This window comes from Meriones unguiculatus, chromosome 7, assembly GCF_030254825.1.
Source record: "Meriones unguiculatus strain TT.TT164.6M chromosome 7, Bangor_MerUng_6.1, whole genome shotgun sequence".
Taxonomy (NCBI): Eukaryota; Metazoa; Chordata; class Mammalia; order Rodentia; family Muridae; genus Meriones; species Meriones unguiculatus.
In genome coordinates, this window is record NC_083355.1 from 77,778,547 (window position 1) to 77,800,705 (window position 22,159).

Sequence of the window (22,159 nt, forward strand, 5' to 3'; positions counted from 1 at the left end):
CTGACACATCCAGCACCTGCCTATGTGGGTGAGCTCACCGCTGCCTCCACTGAAGCTCCAGGGGAGGCTGTGCGGCTCTTCTCTGGGCACCAGTGCTCATGGACACATCATGAAAAAATAGAGTCCCAAAAATCTCAGGGCCCTTAAAATTCCCATTTCGTCAGGTAACAAAACAATGTAAAGACTTTTAAGGTATACTGAAAAGCCAGGCTCTTCTAAAAAATGCTGTGTGCCCTTACAAGAAGGCTTCTTAGGTAAATAAAAACACTTAGGTCTTTGGTGCCAATCTTTCTATACTGTTGGATGTCACATTTGGATAACGACTACGCTGGATCCCGATAAAACGGCTTCCGTTCACTCAGCCTCACAGGGCACGCGAAACCGCCTTCGGCTGCCATGTTGTGGTTTGGTTAAGATGCTGCCGCTGGTGAGGTGTTTTTGACCCCGGGTATCGCCCTGACTTCCCTATCGTGCCTGTCACCATTATTAGGCTGTCCTTGGACCCCTCATAAAGGACACACCGAGCTGGGGGCGGGGACTGGAGGGTAACGGTGTCTGCATCAGCGCCTCTTCCCGGGTGTCATGGAAACGAGCCTGGCTGCAACATGGCTCCCTCCTCAAGGGGCACTAAAGTCCTTTCCTCTGTTCTGCATAAACACTTGCTTTTCCACATTTTTTTTTTTTTTTGGATGCATGCATGTTTGTGTGTGTAGCATGCACGGATTGCGGACGTGGGTGATCACGTGCTCGTTTGTGTGGGGGTGCGCGCGCACGCGTAGGCGTGGCGGCATGTGCGGGCGTGGCGTTTCTCTGCCTGTTTGTGAGGGGGTGTCTGTGTGCTAGCGTTCATGCGGTGAAGTTACCCTCCGCGTAGCTCAGTCTTGTTCACCGCGGCAGTCTCAATGAAACCCAGAATCCCTGATGTGAATGTGCCATGGTTACGCATGCTCCGGCGCGCTGAGGATCCCGGAACTGCCTTTCCAGGTTGCGATTTCACAAGTCCTGGGCCCACCCAGCATTCCCCTGGGTTCTGGAAGCCAACGTCCAAGTGCCGCGCATGCGTAAAAGTGACTTAAGTGCTGAGCCAGCCCCGCGGCATAATTGTTTTATAAATATTTTATGTGTGTGTGCTCCCTAATTTCATGTCTGTGCACCACGTGTGCGTCAGATCCCCTGGAACCTGGGATTCAAAATGTCACCCGTGGAAGTGGTCAAAGCGTTCTCATCTCTCCAGCCCGAAGATTGCATAATTTTAAAGGTAATTTTTTTTAATGGAACGGCCTGAGTATGAACAATTAAGTGTATGGCGAGTTTTCTATTTATTTGAGACTTAACATTAAAAACGGAGCAATAGTGAACTTAGGTTGAAAATTGGTGATATCTATGAGCCAGTTAAATACAGCAACTCCTTTTTTTGTTTGTTTGTTTTTTTTTTTCTGTGCAGAGGATCATACAAGACTCACAAGAATTCTAAACAGGGATTCTACCAATGAGCTTCAGGCTGCAGCTCCAGATTCTCCTATGGCTTAAGGCTGTCTCAATGCCTGAGCTTGTGCTCAGGGTTTTAATGTGGTTTTTAAAAAGTAGACTCGCAGCTGGGTGGTGCACACCTGTAATCTCAGCACTCTTGAAAGCAGAGACAGGCGGATCTCTGTGAGCTGGAGGTCAGCCTGGTCTACAAAGTGAGTCCAGGACAGCCAAGGCTACACAGAAACACTCCCCCCCCCCAAAAAAAAAAGAAAGAAAAGAAAAAACAAAAAAGGGTAAACTTCCATTCATTGCTACTTTCCTAAGAAGCAAAACTCTGGTGTGGGTAAGTTCAGTGGTTTAGATAAATGAAAAGAAGTTCTCAAACAATGAAATTTTTTTCAGCTATAGCTTTAGGGGCCAATTTCCCAGAATTCTGATGCCATAAGAATGAAAATACTTCATCAGTAAAGTTGTTAATGGTGAGAATAAGCCACATGGGTTTGGATGCTGTCAGTTCTCCATATCTTGGTGTTATACACACACAGGCACTTAGACACAGATACACAAGCACACAATTGTGGAGACTACTTCTCTTCCCACATGAAACTGAAAAGCTTCTGTAAAGCAAAGGACACTGTCATCAGAACAAAACAACAGCCTACAGACTGGAAAAAGATCTTTACAAACCCTGTACCTGACAAAAGGCTAATACCTAGAATAAAGAACTCAAGAAGTTAAACCCTAACAAATCAAGTAATCCAATTAAAAACGGGGTACAGAGCTAAACAGAATTCTCAACAGAGGAATATCGAATGGCAGAGAAACACGTAAAGAAATGCTCACCATCTTTAGTCATCAGGGACATGCAAATCAAAAGGACCCTGAGATTCTACCTCACACCCACCAGAATGGCCGAGATCAAAAATTCAAGTGACAACATATGCTGGAGGAGGTTGTGGAGAATTGGGAACGCTCCTCCATTGCTGGTGGGAATGTAAACTTGTACAACCACTTTGGAAATCAATTTGGCCCTTCCTCAGAAAATTAGGAATAGTGCTACCTCAAGATCCAGCTATACTGGGCTGGAGTGATGACTCAGAGGTTAAGAATACTGTCTGCTTTTTCAGAGGTCCTGAGTTCAATTCCTAGCACCCACATGGTGGCTCACAATAATGAGATCTGTTGCCCTCTTCTGGCCTGCAGGCACACATGCTGGCAAAACATTGTATGAATAATAAATAAATCTTAAAAAAAAAAAGATCCAGCTATATCACTCCTGGGCATATACCCAAAAGATGCTCCACCACTCAATAAGGACATTTGCTCAACTATGTTCATAGAAAGATGGAGTTAGTGTACATTAAGGCAAAGTTCCACAATAAAAAAAAAATGTTGTCCCACATATGGAACCAAAGCCCACATGTATATGTGTACATGTGGGTAAGAGTATCTAGTAGAAAGGAGAACAAAGGATAGATAGGTGATGAGGAAGAATATAATCCAGGTAATGGACACATCTCATGAAACAGGATGTAAAGTTAATTGTTCTTCTAGTTTTAACTCTGTCATGGATTTGTCTTTCTTCATCTTCTATTTTATTTTTCTTTATGTGCATAAAAATGTTAACTGATAGGGAAAGTGTTAAATTCAATATGAAGCGTCCACAGCTTCAGAATGACTCTTCTGTCAGAAGTTCGCTGGTATGTATAGACTACGTGTCTGGTCAATCATTATATATATATAAATTTGTAAATTATTTACAAAAAGTTTTAATTACAGAAAATATCCCCAGAGATCTCGATTGCTAACAAGTCATAAAAGCAAATGACTTATATGGTCACATTAGTGAACACCTGTAATCCCAGCACTGGGTACAGGCAGGAGGAATCCTTGTTTACTGCTGGTGATGGTGCAAACTCATACAGCCACTGTGGGAATCCGTTTGGAGATCAGTATACAGATAACAGACCTAAGTGTTGTAAACTCCCTATGACCCTTAGAGCCGCAAAGTACTGTCTACACCCATGGCTCTCAATCTGTGGGTGTCGCGTATCAGATAGGCTGCATATCAGGTGTTTGTGTTATGATTCATAACAACAAAACTAGTTATGAAATTGCCACAGCAATAATCTTATGGCTGGGGGTCACCACAGCATGAGGAACTTTTTCAAAGGGTCACGGCATTAAGGAGGCTGAAAGTTAATGCTCTACACTGTCTTCAATGATGCTGGTATTCAATCTGGTAGACTCCTACTCAGCTCAGTGTCCTGAGTCTCTTGATTGAGGAATTGTCTGGCCTGAGTGGCATTGTGTAGCTGTTTGTTGTGCTCTGTCCTCCTCCTACCTCTGCCTCTTGTAAGCTAAAAAGACTTGAGGGGGAAAAGAAAACAGCCAGAATCTGCCTTGAGTACTTCGGCATTCGTTCTCAGCTCAGGGCTCTCTTTACTCTTCCCATTGAGTCATATAATCTGTTCTCTAGGAGCCTGAGATTGGTGAAGCACACGGACCGGACCTTGGGTGATATCAGGGACCAGAACAAGGACAAGGATTTGTTTATCAATCTCACAAAGCCCTGTCCAGCTTACAGCAAGGAACCCAATCATCGGTGGCTAGCCTGATTTCTGTCCAAATTTCCCTACTTGGGTTGTCAAATACATTGCTATGCTGTGGCGTCACTTAGGATGCATGGTCTAGTCCAGGCAACGAAACATGTAGAACCAGTTACATGAATTAGGTGGCTGTGAAGTCAAAGAGAGGTGATGCATTTCACCTGTCAGTTTGGACGGGGCAGGCTTTAAACAGCGTTCCATGTGTTCTCCAGTTCTCTCACTTTTTGTGTCTGTGAACGTTGCAGTATGGAATGTTCCAGCTTGCATGGAAAGGCTGGGGTATAATTTTGATTGATAGGAGTCTCTTTTTCAGGGTAAGATGATAGGGGTTTTAGATTACTAGCTACCCTTGTATTGTAAGCCGCTGAAAGTCTTCTAGTGAGATAACTGATTCCAGTTTCTATGCCACCAAAAAACATTATGTAATCTCTTTCCAAGGAAATGGAACCAACAGAAACTGGGTGCAGGCCCAATGATCACTTTTGTGTGCTTTAGCCAGGTGATGAAGAAATGAGGGAAGGTTTCCTCCAGATAGCCAGGTTCCTGGCTTTCAGTTGTTGTAAGTTTTGTGCAGAATTTTTTGTTTTGCTTTGTTTTCTTTGTTTCTCTGTGTAGCCCTGGCTGAATTTGCTCTGTAGACCAGGCTGGCCTCCGACTCACAGAGATTCACTTGCCTCTGCCTCCCGAGCTCAGAATCTAGAAGCAGACATACTGTTACAGGTGAGAATTGAGATACCTCACAGTAATTAAAGCCAGCAGCCATGCCTCAGACCATAGACTGCAGAATCTCTGAGAGCTTCGCTAAGTTAAGATTGGTGTTTTTTGTAAGGTGGAGCCCCAGCTTTCTGGTAAGGAAAAGCTTCAGTCTCCGCTGAGAATAAGCAAAAAGGTCAGGCTGTGTTAGAAACCGCTTGCAGGCTGTGCTTCCGGTAAAACCCATTTGCAGGTGCAAAAACATGCCTAGAGTTTGGGGCTAGCAGTTTCAGTAAAGTTTTCTCGCTGTTGCTCATTCAGCAAGAGTGAGAAATTTTCTTCATTTTGTAACTTCACCTAAGACTTTCACATCATTTCCGTGTTGAAAGTTTTCCGAGGTTACCCCCCGGGAATTTGCATCTGGGCCTGTCCCAGAGCTTCTCTGAGCTGGTCCCTGGCAGTCTTCAGTGGTTGAACCTCTCCACCGGTTGGATCTCTGGCTATTTGCTGGGTAGTGGGACCTTAGCATTTTGTGCACCCGCTTTGGAGTGGCCTTTATGATCCCCACCCACCTTATGTATTGGAGCACGGAAGTGTCCGTTTAGTCTGCTGCCTGGTGTCAGACCGACCATCTGACCGGTGCCGAAGCACTCTGAAACGGACCGCCCTCAGTGCACCGGCTGCAGGCGTCCATAGTAACTCTTCCTCACGCCCAGCCAACAAGCTCCATGAGCATCCTGACTTCCGCAGTCTAGGTTAACTCTGCTTCCTGTCGTGTTCTGTATCCACTTATGTCTTAAGGTTTGATCCAACCGATAAGCTGCGGTTTCCATTCCGCATGCGGTACGGACACTTGGTGATCAGTCATCAGAGCACCACCCGGCTAGTCTATGACGTGAAAAGTGTAAATGCTGGTGCTCTTCACCCTCTCTGTATAGAGTTCTCCCTTACTCGTGTAAAAGTCCTGTGTTGGTATGCCCAACCTGTGGCCTGTGAGCCTTATGTGTCCAAGGAGAGCTGTGAATGTCTCAGATAAAAATCTGTGTTTTTTAACAGAGGGGAGTTTGGTAAAATTAATTAACAGGGTTCACTAATTTAGTAAAAAAAAAAAAAAAAAAAATTGTTCTTTTTACCTTGGAAAAGGTACATTTGTAATTTGCTTTCTTGCTGGGGGAGGGTTGACACTTAGGGAAATCTGAATTAATTTGACAGGATGAGAGCCTTGTTTGTATAGGACAGGGGAGCCAGGGCTCTGAACTGTGATCTGGCCCTCAGTATGGCTTGAGCCCCCTTGATTTGTGTCGATTTTTACATATTTATGTTTATGCATTTTCTAGTTCCCAACCTTCCGTGGCCCTTGGGTCCTGTGCTGGCTACTTTTTATGTCCACTGGACACAAGCTAGAGTCATCAGAGAGGGTATCAGTTGAGAAAAGGCTGTAGCCTGCAGGATATTTTCTTAATCACTGATAGATGGGGAAGGGCCCAGCCCATTGTGGGTGGGTGGTGCCATCCTGGGCTGGTGGTCCTGGATTCTGTAACAAAGCAGGCTGAGCATGTCATGGGGAGCAAGCCCATAAGCAGCACCCCTCCATGTCCTCTGCACCAGCTCCTGCCTCCAGGTTCCTCCTCTGTTTGAACAGCAGAAGTGTCTGCATAAGCAAAATAAACCCTTTCCTCCCCAGTGTGCTTTTGGTCATGGGGTTTCCTCACAGCGTAGTAACCCTAAGACAGGTCTTTATTGTACAATGCACAAACTGGGCAACTGGTCATCCTGGTCTTACCAGAGTGGAGTTTACTATTTGAGAGAAGGTTTTAGGAAATAGTGTTTTCCTAACAGTGTCCATTCATTCTTTAAGAGACTGGAAACTGTAAATGGAAGTGGTGAGCAATATGACTTGACATGCTGAGGGAACACGCCTTATGGGGCTAGGACCTAGACATGCGCATCACCTCAGGGGTGTTAACTCTGGGGTAATAAAAGGGAACCTGCTGGGGTCTACCAGTTTCACTTTACAGTAAAATTCTCTGTCCATCTCTCTCTCTGTGTGTGCATGTGTCTGTCTCTCGCTCTGTGAGTGAGTGTGTGGTGTGTTTATCATATGTTGGAAGGATCATTCATCACTAAAGGAGCCCTCTGCCCCAGTTACCCTTAAAACCTTGCCTAGTTCCTTGAAGACCAGACTTAAGATCTTAAGATGTGCTATTCTTAGTGTCTTTTCCCAACTACTATATATACATATGTATATTCCCAACTGATATATATATATATATATATTCCCAACTGATATATATTTCGAGGCAATAAGGAACTCGAGCACTGACTAACAAAACTTTAACTTCATAAATCCTGTTTTCTTCTTCTTCAGGGAAGTAGGCAATCTTCTTGATGACAAGCAGACATTACTGCAAAGGGCAGGAAGTCCTGGGCACCTAGAGTTGGAGCTCCGTGGTAGAGTTTGCCCAGCCCCTGGCCAACACTACAGGAGAGAAAGAAAAATGGACAATGAGAAGAACCAAAGCTTTGTGTGTAAAACATAAAGCATCGTGACTGTGGCTGGTGAGTGCAGCTAGGCAGCTGTCTGTTAAAACTGAGTAGCAATAAGGTTGAATTTACTGATAAAATTTTAGTTTGTGATTCCTCTTAGGCGCCTCTAAAAAAACAAACACACACACTATCTACTGTTTTACACAGGGAGTCTCTTGGGGGGGGGCTAAGTATAACTAAGCCTCTTTTTCAAAATAAAAAATGTCATTTTTTTTGTCATTGTTGATATCTGGTGACAGGCTTCTTTAGGAGCACAAGAAAGCTGGAAGCAGTGCTGAAGATGTCTTTCTATTGTCTGTTTGTCTGTGTGGCAAAGAAAAAAAGAAAAGAAAAAGGAAGTTCAACTTGAAATTCTTCCTGAGCTTTCTCTGAATGACCATGAGAAGTACTCTTGGCCTATGCTTTCAGTCCCACGTTGGGTTTAGAATAGTTTATTAACGGAAGTGGAGTTTTCAGGCACTGACGTTAATGGACGTTTTGTGGATTTAGTAAATATTCCTACTGATTGTATTTTTTTTATTTGTATCTATAGCTTGTCTTTAAGGGACAGTCTGTATCGTTTTCTTCACTTGTGTCTCCATGATCCCTCTCTCTACAGTCTCCTAAGACAAAGAGTAGTGAGCAAGTAGGTCATTTGGAAGTGATCCCATTAAGCTAGATTGAGAGACCAAAGGAGCTGAACAGGGCCCAGGGGCAAATACTAATATTGCTGAATTGTTTGTTTGTAAGGGTCACTGCTACTTAATTATTGATGGGATATGTTTATTTGACATAGCGTCTCACTATTGTAGCACAGGATGACCTCAAACTTGTAAATGGCTGTGATGGTTCATAACGATTTTCACCTTGATAGGACCTAGAATCACCCAGGGGGCAAGTTTCTGGGCATGTCTGTGAGGGATTTCCTATATTGGTTTAATTAAGGAGGGGAGGCCCGCCTTGCATGTGGGTGGCACCTTCCCGTAAGCTAGGGTCTCAGAGTGAATAAGATGGAGAAAGGAAACAGCGTGAGCATTCATCTCTCTCTGCACCTGACTATGCCTGCAGTGCAACCAGATTCTCCAGCGCCTGTTGCCATGATTTCCCTGTCATGATGGGTGTTATCTGTAAACTGTGAGCCAGCATATCCCCTTTCTTAAGTTCCCTTTGCCTGGTATTTTTGCACAGCGCTGCCATAGCTGATATAGGAGATTGACACTGGGAAGTGGAGTCCTTGCCGTGGTAATAACCCGGACCAGGTGGTTCGTGTGCTTTTGGAGCTGGTTTGTGAGAGGAATGTGGAAGAGTTTGAAGCTGTGGGCCAAAGAACTAGAGTGCTGTGAGCAGAGCTTGGTGAGCCGGTCTGGTGGGAGTGTGGAAGGTGATAATGCTGAGAGAAATGTGGACAGTGGAGGCCCAGACTGTTCCAGCTATGTTTTGGCAAAGAATCTAGCTGTATTTTCCCCATGTCCTGAGACTGTTGTGGAATGATTATTATACTCTAGAGACCTTCTCTATCCTAGCAAGTTCCCAAATGATAGAGACAGAGACCTTGACTTAAAAAAAAAAAGTTTTAAGCACAGTAACTGGGCAGGTGTCAACCCTCTGAGCTATTTTGCTATTTCCCAGCTACATACTCCATGTTACTTGCCTTAATTTGTCTGGGCTACTTCTGTTCTGTCAGGTCAGCCTTTAGAGCCCGTGCTGCCACACGGCAGGCAACTTCTTTCTCTCTAGCTTCCTCTCCTCCTGCTGCATCTTCTGTTTCCTTTCTCTTCTCCTCCTGGCCTTGTGGTCTCTCTGAGACCCAAAGCCTGGAAACCTAAGCTCCACTTAACTTCTCTTCTGCCCAGTTACAGGCTTCAGCAACTTTATTAACCAATCAACTTTAAATTAGCTAGAGCAAGGTTTACATAACAAAGAACAGTGTAGGTGAAGATATCTGGGCGGCAACCAGATCTAGGGGAGCCAGTAATTAGCATTAGAATACATAGCACCAGACCAACACACAACATGAGACCTTGGTTGAGGCTAAATTTAAAAGTGATTGGACTAATGAAGGTAAGAATGCCAACCTCAATATGTGGATAGCACTGTTCCATAGGCTGGGGTTGAAGACTATATGAAAAGGAGCACCAGGATCTGTGCCAGTCTGCTTCCTGACCATGGAGGTAGCGGATTTAATGTGACCAGCTGCTTCAAGTTCCTGCTGCCTTGACCTGCCCCATGACCTCCCCTTGAACTTTAGCTAAAGTCAAATTTTCCATCCTTAAATTGCTTCTGACAGCTGGGATTACAGCCGTGTACCACCAGGCCTGCCTTTATGCACTATTAATATGTATTTCCCAATTTCTACAGATTTTGAACATTTTTTTTTTCAGAGTATTTATTGGCTGTTTGTGCCTCATCTTTTGAGACTCGTCTGTTTGACATATTATTCAGTTTGCTCACTGGAATGTTTGTTTGGTGTTTAATTTTCCTTTGTATATTAGAGATATCTAGCCTCTGTTTGATGTAAAAGTGACAGCATTTTCCCTGATTTTGTAAGCTTTCACTCTAGTGACTTGCCCTGCAAAACCTTCTCAGTTTTGTGTAATCCTATTTGTTGTCATTGGAATTATTCCCTGTGCTTCGTCGTCTTTTCAGATAGTCCTTGTCTATGCCTGTATTCTGAAGTGTTTTTATCTGTGTTTACTTCTGGCAGTTTTGTAGTTTTGGGGTCTTATGTTATTACTTTCATCTCTTTAGAACTGATTTTTGTGTTCTGGGCTGGATTGCCAATTCCCCAGCACCATTAGTTAAAAGAAACTGCTTCTTTGATGTATATTTTTGACCCTTTGTCAAATCACAGGTGGCTGCAGGCAGTTGCTGGTGGGTGGCTGCAGGTGACGGTAGGTGAGTGTAGGTAGCTGTAGCTGCGAGTGTGTGGATTTATTTCTAGGCCCTTTATTCTATTCTACTGGCCTGTGTTGTGTGCCCTGTTCTGTGCTGATAGTGTTATTAAGGATCCATAGTACAACCTGAGATTAAATACCGTGATATTTCCAGCATTGTTCTTCCTGCTCTGCCTGTTTGGAGTCTTTGGAACTTATGTATGAATCTTAGGATAATTTTCTACTTCTGTGAAGAATAGGATTGGAATTTTTATAGGGATTGCATTGAGCCTGTAGACTGCTTTTGGTAATTTTTTTTCTTTACAATATTCTGTCTATTGAAGACCATGGGGGGGGGTTGTCTGTCCATCCTTTAATGGTTTTTTTCAGTTTCTTTATTCAGTTGTACAGTTTTCACTGTAGGTGTCTAACTACTTGGCTAGGTTTATTCCCGGGTTATTTGTTTGTTTATTATTTTGAAGCTGTTATGAATGACTTTCCCCGTCTAATCTCTTTCTTGGAATGTTTAATAGTAATATATAGTAAAACTGCTGGCTTATGTAACTGCTGCTTTCCTGAAAGTATTGATGGGTTTTAAGAGTTTTCTGGCAGAGCCTTTAGGGTCTTTTCAGTCCTGGGCCATGTCATCTGCAAATAGGGATGATTTGACTTCTTACTTATATTGTGTGCCCTTCCTTCCTTCTTTCCTTCCTTCCTTCCTTCCTTTGACTTGGATCATTATCTTAAGTAAAAGAGAGTAGGCAGCTGGGTCTGGCCCCAGATCTTAGGGAATGTGTTCTTGGTCCCACAGTTCCCATTTGATGTTGACTGTAGTGTAAAATGAATACTTAGTATGTAATGTTCCCGGAAATTAGTACAGCGGCAGCTTTTTTTAACCAGCTAGCTCCCAAATGATTGACACAGAGAAACTCTGGCTTGTTTGTTAGCCTTGAGCACAATACCTGGGCATCATAAGTCTGTGCTAATGTTCTATGGCTAATCTACCTTTCCTCCCCAGCCAAAATCTCCATAATACTTGCATTTTTGTCCTTCTCCTTTCTCTTGAAGACCCCTGGACCTCTCCTCTTCGTGCCAAACTCCACTTCCTCTCTCTTACTTCTCCCCTCACTGAAAACAGATGTCCCACACTAATTTCTCTAATGTTCCGTTGTGGGCAAAGCAGAGAACACATGGTGGGCACGTTTACACAAACCTGAGACAGGAGATTCTTAGGATAAACATTACAATGGCATGTCCAGATTGAAACCGCATAGTAGGGTAGAGAAATCAGCATTTGAGTAAACACGGGGGTAAACTTTACACAGTGCACAATAACATTATGGCAACACTGTAGGACCTTTACCATGAAGGGATGCTGAACTCTGTCAGGGACCTTTTCTCAATCAGTTGAGATAAATCATGTGATTTTGCCATGAAGTCCATTTATGAATCTGTATGCTAAATTGCATGTACTAGTTTGCATAGGCTGTACCAAACTTGCATACCTTGGATAAAAGCCAGCTTGGTCATGACACATTATTTGTTTAAATGTGTTCCTGAAATCGGCATGTAATTATTTGGTTGAGAATTTTTGTATTTATGATCTATGCATCAGGATAATCGGTCCACAGTTACTGGTGGTGGTTATGTTTTTGTTTGTGTTTTTCCAGTTTTGCTATCAGACAGTACTGGCTTTGAGTGTGAGTTTCCAGTTTATGGAATAATTTGGCAGCTCTTCCTAAAAGGTCTTGTAGAACTCAGCAGTGAACCATATGAATCCAGGACTTTCTTTCAGAGAATACTTTTTGATTGTTGTGTGGCTTCAATCCCATTGCCCATTATAGGTCTACTTAAGTGGCTGATTTGTTCTTGATTTGATTTTGGTATGTCATGCTATTTAGGAATCTATCTAGTCCTTCTTGATTTTCTGACTTTTGAAGTACAAGTTTGACAGATTTCCTAGTGATTCTCAGGATTTCGTTGGAGTCTGTTGTACCTTCCCCTCGCCATCTCCACTTTTATCAAACTGAGTCTTCTTTCTCTTTAGCTTGGATAAGGGTTCTGTGGTGGTTGAATAGGAATGGCCTCCATAGACTGATGTGTTTGAATACTTGGCCCATAGGGAGTGGCACTATGAAGAGTTGTGGCTTTACTGGAGGAGGTGTGGCCTTGCTGGAGGGGTGTGTCACTGGTGGCGGGCTTTGAGGTCTCAGATGCTCAAGCCAGTCCTCGTGTGGCTCCGTCTTTTCCTGCTGCCCTCAGGTCAGGATGTAGAACTCTCAGCTCCTTTTCCAGCACCATGTCTGCCTGCGCACTGCCAGGCTTCATGCTTCCTCTCATGGTGATAATGGACTAAAACCTCTGAAACTGTAAGGCAGCCCCAGTCAAACAGTTTTCTTTATAAGAGCTGCCAAGGTCATGGCGTCTCTTCACGGCAATAGAAACCCTAACTAAGGCAGGTTCCTGGCTCTTGTTTACCTTTTCAAGAAACTAACTCTTTCTTCAGTAATCATGGGTATGTGTGCATGTTTGTGCGTGCTCATGTACACATGAGTGCAGTGCCTGGAAAAGCCAGAAGAGGGCATCACCTCCCCTGGAGCTGTGCTTACAGCTAGTGATGTGCTGTCTCATGTCAGTGCTGGGAACCAGACTCTGAAGAGCAGCAAGGGCTCTTAGCCTCCCAGAGGTCTCTCCATCCCTCTCTCTGCTTTGTTGTTGTTTTCATTAAGTATTTATGACATAAAATCGCTTCTTCTAACTGCCTCAGCTATATCCCAGAGGCTTGGGTAAATTATAATATTTTCACTTAATTCTAATATTTTTAAAGTTTCTTTTCTGGTTTCTTCCATGTCTCAGTGCTTGTTGGGGATGGATTGTTTAATGTTCCAGTATTTGTGTAGCTCCTGTGGTTTCTCCTGCTGTTGGTTTCATGTTTATTTCACTGTGATCTGAGTGGACAGAAGTAATTGTTTTACTTCTTTTTCATTCATGAGGTATTATTAAGCATTGTGTATTTTCCTTCCAGAAGGGCATACCAGTGCTAATTCTAACTGGGTAAGATCATTTCCCACTGCTGTGTCAACAGAATACATTGTAATACTTTCTAATTTGTGCCGCCAATAGGTAAGAGATAGCATTGTACTTTTGTATCTGTTTACACATTTCTACTCATTATTTTCACATATTTAAGGGCCATCGACATATTTTGGAATGATCCATTTATTTATAGTAGTTTTTTTTTTCTCTACTAATGTTCAAGAACTCTTTACATAAGAGAGGTATGTGTGATGTCATTGTATATACCAAGTTTATCAGTTGTCTTTTGCCTGTTTATATTGGGTTTATTTCCTTGCTCTCCACTCCTATCTTATTTTGTGGTCAGATTATCAACATTGTGATTCCCTTGTCTTAGTCTCTTCTCTGAGATTTACTTTTAACTTTTTTCTCGTTACACTTAAATCTCTGACACACCTGGGCTTTATGTCTTTTGAATGGCATGAAACATAGATGTACTTTTGTCTTTCTCTTCAGCGGCCTCTCATCTGTCTTGATACCTGTGCTGGCTAATCTTCTGTCAGCTAGACACCCAAACTAGAGTTGTCTGAGAGGAGGGCACCTCAACTGATAAAATGCCTCCATAAGATCTGGCTGTGAGGCATTTTCTTAATTAGGGATTGATGTGGGGTGGGCCCAGCTCTTCGTGGGTTGTACCATCCCTGGCATGGAGGTCCTAAAAGATAGCAGTTTGAGTGAGCTGTGATGAGCAAGCCAGAAAGCAGCACCCTTCCATGGCCTCTGCATCAGCTCCCGCCTCCAGGTTCCTGCCCTGTTTCAGTTCCTGTCCTGACTTCCTGCAGTGATGAACAATGTCGTGTAAGTGTAAGCCAAATAAACCGTTTCTTCCCCAGCCTGCTTCTTGGTTAATGTGTTTCATAAAAACCCTAACTAAGACAATACCCTTTCTTAAAATTGGTCTTTAGGTCAGGCGTAATGGTGCATACCTTTAAGGCCCATGCTCAGAGGCAGCAGGTGGAATCTGTGAGTTCAGGGCTAACCTTATTCACAGAGTGAGTTACAGGCCAGCCAGAGCTATATAGTGAGAACCCATCTTTTTTAAAGTAATGCTTGTCCCATTGATTTAAGATGCCACTTCTGTTATGTACCAAGTTTCATGGAATTGCCTTCAATTTTTTTTTCTTCTACTTTGCCACAGTGTGCTTTTCCATAGTATATAGGAAGTGCTGGAGGACTTTATGCCATCTGTTCGTTGCCTCTGGCTACAGATGGTGTGCCGGTGTGGTTCTTCAAGAATGGTTAACTACTGCAGCGATGATCTTGAAAGGTAGAGAAATTTACCTTCCAGCTGCGTATTTATAGAACACTGTTACCCAAACTGAACCCACATCTGTGACATATTACCCGCGTCTGTTCCTCTGTAAAACCATGAGGTCTGGATTGAGCTCAGGGATACACTGCGTCGCTGTACTGAGACCCGGAAGACTGTCTCCCACGCCTGGGCTTTGTTAAGGTTTACTGTCCTTGGCTCCAGGACTTGTTTCTGAAATTCAGCTTCTGGATCCAGGTGGACAGATCCTAACACTGCCAGAATACAACTATTCGAATTACGAGGTGCTTCAGCTCTCCTGTGGATCAGCATTCAGGGACCAAAGTTGCCTAGGAAGGATGATGTCCTTGTTTCGCCCATGAGTGTCCTCCTAGAATGACTTTTCACTGGGGTAAGAGGAATTCCATCTTAAAGGATCCTTTCATCCATAAACCATGATCAACAGCCTGGGCAAGAAGATCAGTAAAGGCCAATGTGCTAAAATATGTGTTTTCTCATGAGGTCAGGATTAAGTATTTGTTAGTACCACGTACCTGTCACTGCTTACAAAGTGAAGCCCATTTGGGGGTTTCAAACCTTAGGGTATACAGGCAGGGGCAGAGGCAGAGTAAGTTTTTGTTTTTATTTTTCACTTTCTGTTTTGATACCCCCTTTAAAATGTTGAAGGCGCCCCGCAAAATAAAACTGCAGCTAGCTAGCATGTGCCTGTGAGACAGACCTTCTGTGTTATATCATTCTGTATAATTTTTTTCCATTTTCATCCATTTCCCCATAAATTTCATTTTTTTCACAGCCGAATCAGATTCCATTGTGCTCCTTAGCCATGTTTCATCACCCACTCATCAGTCAATGGACAACCAGCTTGCTTCCATTTCTTTTTTGCTCTCAGTGGCCAGCAATGAGCATATATACATGGTTATCTCTGGAGTAGGGTATAGAGTCCTTTGGGTATATAACAGGAAGTGGTATCGCTGGGTGAAATGGCACTTTTATTTTTCAGCTTTTTTGAGAAACTCCTGTCTGATATCCAGAGTGGCTGCACTTGTCTCCAGACCCATCCACAGTGAGCAATGGTTCCGCTTTCCCCACATCCACACCAGCACTTGCTGTTGTTGCTCTTCATGATGGCTAATCTTCACTGTCAACTCAACTAGTTCTGAAATTAACTAAAAGGCAAACTGCTGGGCACCTCCATGAGGGGTTCTCTTGCTCAGATTATTTGAAGTGGGTGGGATTTCCCATCTTAAATGTGGGTGGCACCTTCCAGTGGCAGCCCAGATGAAAGATGAAAGAATCAATCTTTGCTTTGCCCATTTGTTCTCACTCTTGTCCGAAGATTCGTCTACCTCACAGCATTCCTTTGCTGATAGTAGGACCTAGCTTTTGCCTTCCAGTGTGAAATTAAGGCCAGTGGCTCTCCTGGAACCTTCTGGGCCTTCAGTGCTAGACTGGGACTGCTTAGACACCCAGCCATGGAAACTGAGCAACTGCTGGGTTCTTGGCCTTTCCAGTGTGCAGTGGTCATTGTTGGACTACCCAGATCTTATTCTGCAAGCCAACCTAATAAATAGCCCTTTAATATATATACAATCTATTGGTCTGTTCCTTAGAGAACCCAGACCTTGATGGTGGCCATCCCAACTAGGATGAGATGGAATCTTGAGATAGTTTAGTTTGCATTTCCCCAACAGCCAAGGATGCCAAGCACCATTTCAAGTGTTTTCTTGCCACTTGCATTTCATCTTTTGAGAGCTCTCTGTTTGGTTCTGAAGTCCGCTGTTTAGTCGGGTTGTTTGTTTTCTCGGTGTTTATGGTTGTTGTTTTTGCTGCTGTTCTTTGTTTAGCAAGGCATACCTGTGAAAGCCAGGAAACTGGAAAGAGGTCATGGGGGCGGTGCCGTAAGTGATGGGGGATTGTAAGAGCACAAGTAAAGTAAAATTATAGAGGGGGAAGAAAATTATAGAGGAGAAATACTGTGGATGGAAAGGTTTAAACGAGGGGGGAAGACTGGGGAGATGATGGTGTTAAAGAAAGGGGGAGGATTAACTTGGACAACGACAGGGAAAAGAAATCACGTGAAAGCCCGTTATCTTGTAACAAAACATATGAAAGAGTGCCGAAGGATGCCACCCTCCTGGGCAGTGTGTGATACTAAACACAGTTCCCAGTTCCACAGGAACTTGGAGGGTTCACTGGATGCCTCCAAAGCAGTACAGGGTCTTGTTAGTTCTCTTGGTTGCCCAACCAGAAACAAGAGGATGAAGCCATATTGTAGAAGACACAACACACTTTGTATGATGTAAAGAAAGCAAGCTGAACCTGAGTTGAAATGCCCTCTCACAGCTGGCTAGCTCTCACAGTGCCTCAGCGTGCCGCGCATGCGCGCTGCTGAGAGAAAAAGGCATCTGCTCTAAACAAGACATTTACGCCGCTTCAAGGTTTGGGGAACATTGTGGAAGAGGGGAAGGCAGTATGTAACACTTCAAAGACGGAATGAAGGGCAAGGAAATGCCATCCTTTAGATACGGTGCTTGCCATCCTTAACTCACAGTGTGGGTCCTTTGCACAGGCCCCACACAAGACTGGCCCTGTCAATTATCAGTCATAGAAGGGGGACCCTGCCCTGTACCACTGACCATTAACTGTGTACCCACTGCTTAGCCCAACTTCTCCAGCTCCAAACCCATGCGCGGTTGAACTGAGTTACAAAACGAAATGAAGACATGAACATGAAAGAAAGGTTTGAGGGAGGGATGAGAAAGGTGATGGGCAGGGGTGGTGGGGAGATTTGGGGTCAGGGCACAGTGAGGATGGTCAGTATGCATTGCTGAAATACGTACAGATTTAATGAACAGTAATAAAAGAAACGTTCTACAGAGAGGTTATCCATGCTGTTGGCCACTAGAGGGGGCTCAAAGGCTGCCATTTATTAAGTAGTAAAATGCCTGGAAGAACTCACATCTCATTCATGGAAACTCATGGAAAACCATTGCAGTAGGTGGGGCTATTTCATTGCAAATGGCCTTCTGATTTTTTCTTTTGTCTGCCTGCCTTCCTTCCTTCCTTCCTTCCTTCCTTCCTTCCTTCCTTCCTTCCTTCCTTCCTTCCTTCCTTCCTTCCTTCTTCCTTCCTTCCTTCCTTCCTTCCTTCCTTCCTTCCTTCCTTCCTTCCTTCCTTCCTTCCTTCCTCATTTCTCTGCTCTCCCAATCCTTGCCTGGCAGTTAGGTTAAAGAGGTCTATGAATTCTTTTGTCCTCGATCCTACCTACCTAACAAGCAAGCAAACAAACAAACAAATGTTAGGGTGCAGGGGCTCACACTGAACCATGGGCTGTGTTGAGTAGCTGGAAATCACACTTCCCAGGCAGCTACAGAATCCGTGTGTTAACATCCTTTTATCAGCTGGTAGCCAAAGCGCCAGGGCATACATCATTCCTTGCTGGTTTCCTGCCTTGCGGGTTGTTTTCTGTGTAACTGTTCCCAATAAACACCTTTCTCCGGAATAAAAATTCAAAGAACAATGATGGTTTTGTTCTAAATACTCCTCTCTTCCCCCCCTCCCCCATCGAGGCTAAATTCACGGCAGGGTGAGGTGGCCGTGCCTGCATTTGAAATGTTTTGTGAAACCCGAGAGCTCGCCTTGAGGTAGACTTGGGGTCTCTGGCTGAGATTTGTTTTCCCTCCTTCGTCCTGATAAGACTTGATCCGCAGAGACTCGGGCCCTGGTGCACTGACCAGAGCCCGGAAGAGGCTGTCTTCATTCTGTGTGCTGAACAGTTAAGCACCAACTGTAGGCTGCTCCTTCCCAAATTCCCATCCCCTTGTCTCTCTCGATGTTTTTTTTTTATATTTAATTTTCTTTTTATTGATTAATTTTGTTACTTGACAATGTTATGTGTTTATAATTTATTTTTTCTTGTTGTTTGTTTGAAACAGTGTCTCACTCTGTAGCCTTGGCTGGCCTGGAACTCACTTTGTTGATCAGGCTGATCTTGAACTCACTAAGATCCAACTATCTCTGCCTTCCAAGTGCTGTGATTAAAGGCGTGTGCCACCACGCTTGGCTTTCACTGGAATTTTAAGTTGTTCAGAAACCTGAGTCCCTGCTCTCCTCACATTTCTGCCCTAAGAGTCCCTACTCCAGTAAACGACCCTGCCTATGTTTATCACTGTGTCCTGTTTCCTTCATACCCTCTATCGTCAGGTGTGCTGGCCAAGTCTGGAGGTTCTGCTTGGGAACTATTTCCTTATCTGCTTCCTTCCTGCTCTCTACTCCCTTCTGATATAGCAAGCTACAGCTCTCTCACCCGAAACATCCGGATAGCTTCCCCCAGGAGCAATAATGGCCAGGATTTGGAAGAAGCAATGTGCTTTTCTTTTTTTCTTTTTCCTGATTATAACTGTTGTTTAAAAAAATGCATGCCAAACTAACTAACTAGCTAACTAACTAAACAAATAGGAAAAAGTCAAGATCTGATTTCTGACATTAAAAAAAAAAAATAGTTTTGCGGAAAAACAGGAGGATTTAAAGTTTGCCTTTGAGGGAGACAGTAAATTTCATAAATGTTTTTGGTTTCCATTTACACAGCAAGGATTAGCTTGGGAGATGTATAAATTTCTGCCATAAAGTAGGAAATGATTATTATACCAGCGCTTCATGGCGACACCGTGGTTCAGAAGTGAAGGCTGGTAACCAGTGAAGCCAAGGAGCCGCTGGAGGCGGAGGTGGGACAAGTGGACCTGACTTTCCCTTCAGGCTGTCATCAGGATAGGCAGGAAAGTGGAGCAGAGGTTCCTTCTTAGGCGTGGGGCTGGTCACCAGGAGGCCTGCTTGGGGACCACCTTCTTGACCACCCTGGAGGGGGATGGGCTGAGCGCCAGAAGTGCCCCCGTGGGCCTGTTGATACGGGGTGGGGGGTGTATAGACACACTGGGGCCTGTGAAGCTGCTGAGCGCTGAAAGTACGGAGACAGCCAGAGAGCCACCGGGGGACCCAGGCTGCTGAGAAGGAGGACAGACAATGATGTCTAGCAGCTGCAATCTCAGCCGTCTCCCTTAATGACACCACTGAGGACCAGCAGCAAAGGAGGCAAGGAACACAGCTCTGGAACCAGAGGTTCCTGTGCGCTTCTGTGGACTCTCTCTTCCTAAATCTATGAGATGTCACCCTCATCCCTAGGACAGTCTGCAATAAAACTGTAGATGAAGCACATTTCCCCCCAGCGACAGATCCGAACTGTGTTAGCCTGAAGGCTCTGTAGGCAAGTTTGGATTTCATTTCTAAACACTGGAGCTCTGGGGTGAGTTTGTTGCATCCCGTACTTGGCTACCCTTACCCTTTGTAGGGCACACAGCAGGCACAGGCCTTTAAAAGTGTGGGCTCTCCTACCCCAATCCCAGTCCTTCTAATTGGGCATGTCACCACGGTGTCCAAAGACCTATGTCTGAACTTGTCTTCCTATTGCCCTCACCCTAGCCCTCTGAGACTCACAGATCGTGCCTGTGCCCCAGAGGTGCCCATCCCTGCCCGCCAGCCACCCCCAGCCTTTCATAGCTCCAGAAGAGAGCCAGCTTTGTAAGCCAGCTCACAGCCTCCCAATCCCTGCCCTGTACTTTCGTTCTACTTCTTGCCGGAGCAGACGTCTCCTGCACACTGTCCCTGCTGCAGCTCTCCGCATCCCCCCATTGAGATGTCTGTTTGCTGTTTCCTTCTCCCTGCAGTTCTGCTTCAGACTCCGAGAAGACTCTGTGCTGCTTGAAAATAGCTCAGTGAGCACTGGAGGCACAGTCTAAAGCAGTAGTTCTCAACTTGCGGGTCACCATCCCTTTGGCAAATGATTCAGAACAGTAGCAAAATTACAGTTATGAAGTAGCAACAAAAGAACAAATGTTCTTGTTGGGGGCTCACCACAGAGAGGCACTGTATTAAAGGGTCGCAGCTTTGGGTAAGATTGAGAACCACTGGCCCAAAGGTCGGAAGGGTTTACACTATGTAAACGTTCTGCAGGTATATCTGGGGTGCCGCCAGTCTGAGCTGCTGGACCAGCAGGAGGAGGACAGACTGTTTAGCTCCATAAACTGAGGGAATTCATTGTGTCGTTGTACATTTCCCAAACAATTAGCACAGAGCTAATGATTCAAACACATTCTCTGTCGGAATAGATACCGGCTCTCCTATCTGAAAGTATTCCTCAGCAGCAGTTGGAGCCTTCAACATCTGCCGTTTGAATGCCATTGTGAGCTTCAGTGCGTAAAGTAAGGGATCAAAATTGAAAAGGCTTGCGAGCATCTTTCAGTGTGGCAGCACAGGCAGCCTTTCTCCCTTCAAGCCATCTAACTCCACACCGCACAAAGCTCTTTCCTTTAAATGAGATCCCCACTGGATCCCAGAGACATTTGCTTTGTTTCCTCTCCTTCCTTCTGCAAACAGCCATGTCGCTAACAAGATTAGCCTTTCTGGATAAGCCCTGTCCTCAGGAACCTTTTCTCGCTCATCTATTTTCTCACCTCTGCTTGTAAAATAGCAGGCAGGCATCTGTCAACCAGGCAGATGGATTTTCTGGTTCACATCATGTGCTCATCAAGTGAGTGTGCGTGCCTGCATACATGCGGGCACACATGTGTGGCTGGGTGGGTAGGTCAGAGGTCGTCAGCTGTCCTCAGGTACTGTCCGCCTTATTTTTTGAGATAGGATCTCTCACTTCCTTCAGTCAGGGAAGGCTGGCTGGCCAGAGAGCCGCCGGCATCTGCCTGTCTCAGCTTTCCTTTTTATGGTGGGGTTAGAAGCACACACCACCACACCCAACTTTGTTTTCTTATTGTAGGATCTCGGGGAACGGAGCCTCAGGTCCTCATGCCTGTAATACAAGTGCTCAACCAGCCAAGCTGTAATCCCAGACCCTACCTCAAATATTTAAATATTTAGTAAGGCACAGTTTACCCACAGGGAACTATGCCCACTTAGATGAAAGCAGTTTTGTTACCAAGTAAGATTTTACAAATGTATGCATCAAGTTTCCTCATGCCTACAGGGGTCAGTCTCTCATCTCTGGCCTTGGGCAACAAGGGTCTGTGTTCTGTCCCTATAGGTCAATTTGCATTATCTAGAATTACAAACAAATGGTATTATACATATGTATGATTTTTATATCTAATTTCTTTTGCCCATCATAATATCTTTTGATGTAAATTCTTCTCATTTTACTCTAAATTCTTCTCATTTTACTCTCATTTTACCTGTTGCTGTCATAAAATGCTCTGACAAAAACTACTTAAAGGAGAAAGGGTTTTATTCTGGCTCCTAGATCAAGGGTACAGTTCATCATGGCAGGGGAGGAGTCAAGGCACCAGGAGCTGGAAGCAGTAGTTCACATTGTAGCCACCATCAGGAAACAGAGTGCTAAATGAACAGAGAGGGAAGAGAAGATCAGCTCCTTTCCTCCATGTATACAGTGCAGGATCCCATCTAGGGAATGGCGTCGCTCATGGGAGACAAGCCTTCCCACTCAGTGAGCACAGTCAAGACGACACACCACAAGAGTACCCAGAGGCTTGTTTCCTAGGTGATTCTACATCCTGTCAAGTGGAAAGTTAGTGCTGACCATTACACTTGGTTCATCTTTCCAATACCATCACCACCCCTGC

At 44.5% G+C, this 22,159-nt stretch overlaps 1 long non-coding RNA gene across 4 annotated transcripts in view; it reads left to right on the forward strand.

Moving 5' to 3' along the window:
- The first annotated feature begins 798 nt into the window (after window positions 1-798).
- The window catches only part of LOC132655246 (uncharacterized), an 86,558-nt gene continuing 65,197 nt past the window's right edge, over window positions 799-22,159 (forward strand). For all 4 annotated transcript variants that reach the window (XR_009592986.1, XR_009592989.1, XR_009592988.1 and 1 more), the window contains exons 1-2: window positions 799-1,258; window positions 7,141-7,331. This is a non-coding gene — a long non-coding RNA (uncharacterized LOC132655246). The remainder of the gene's footprint in view (window positions 1,259-7,140; window positions 7,332-22,159) is intronic.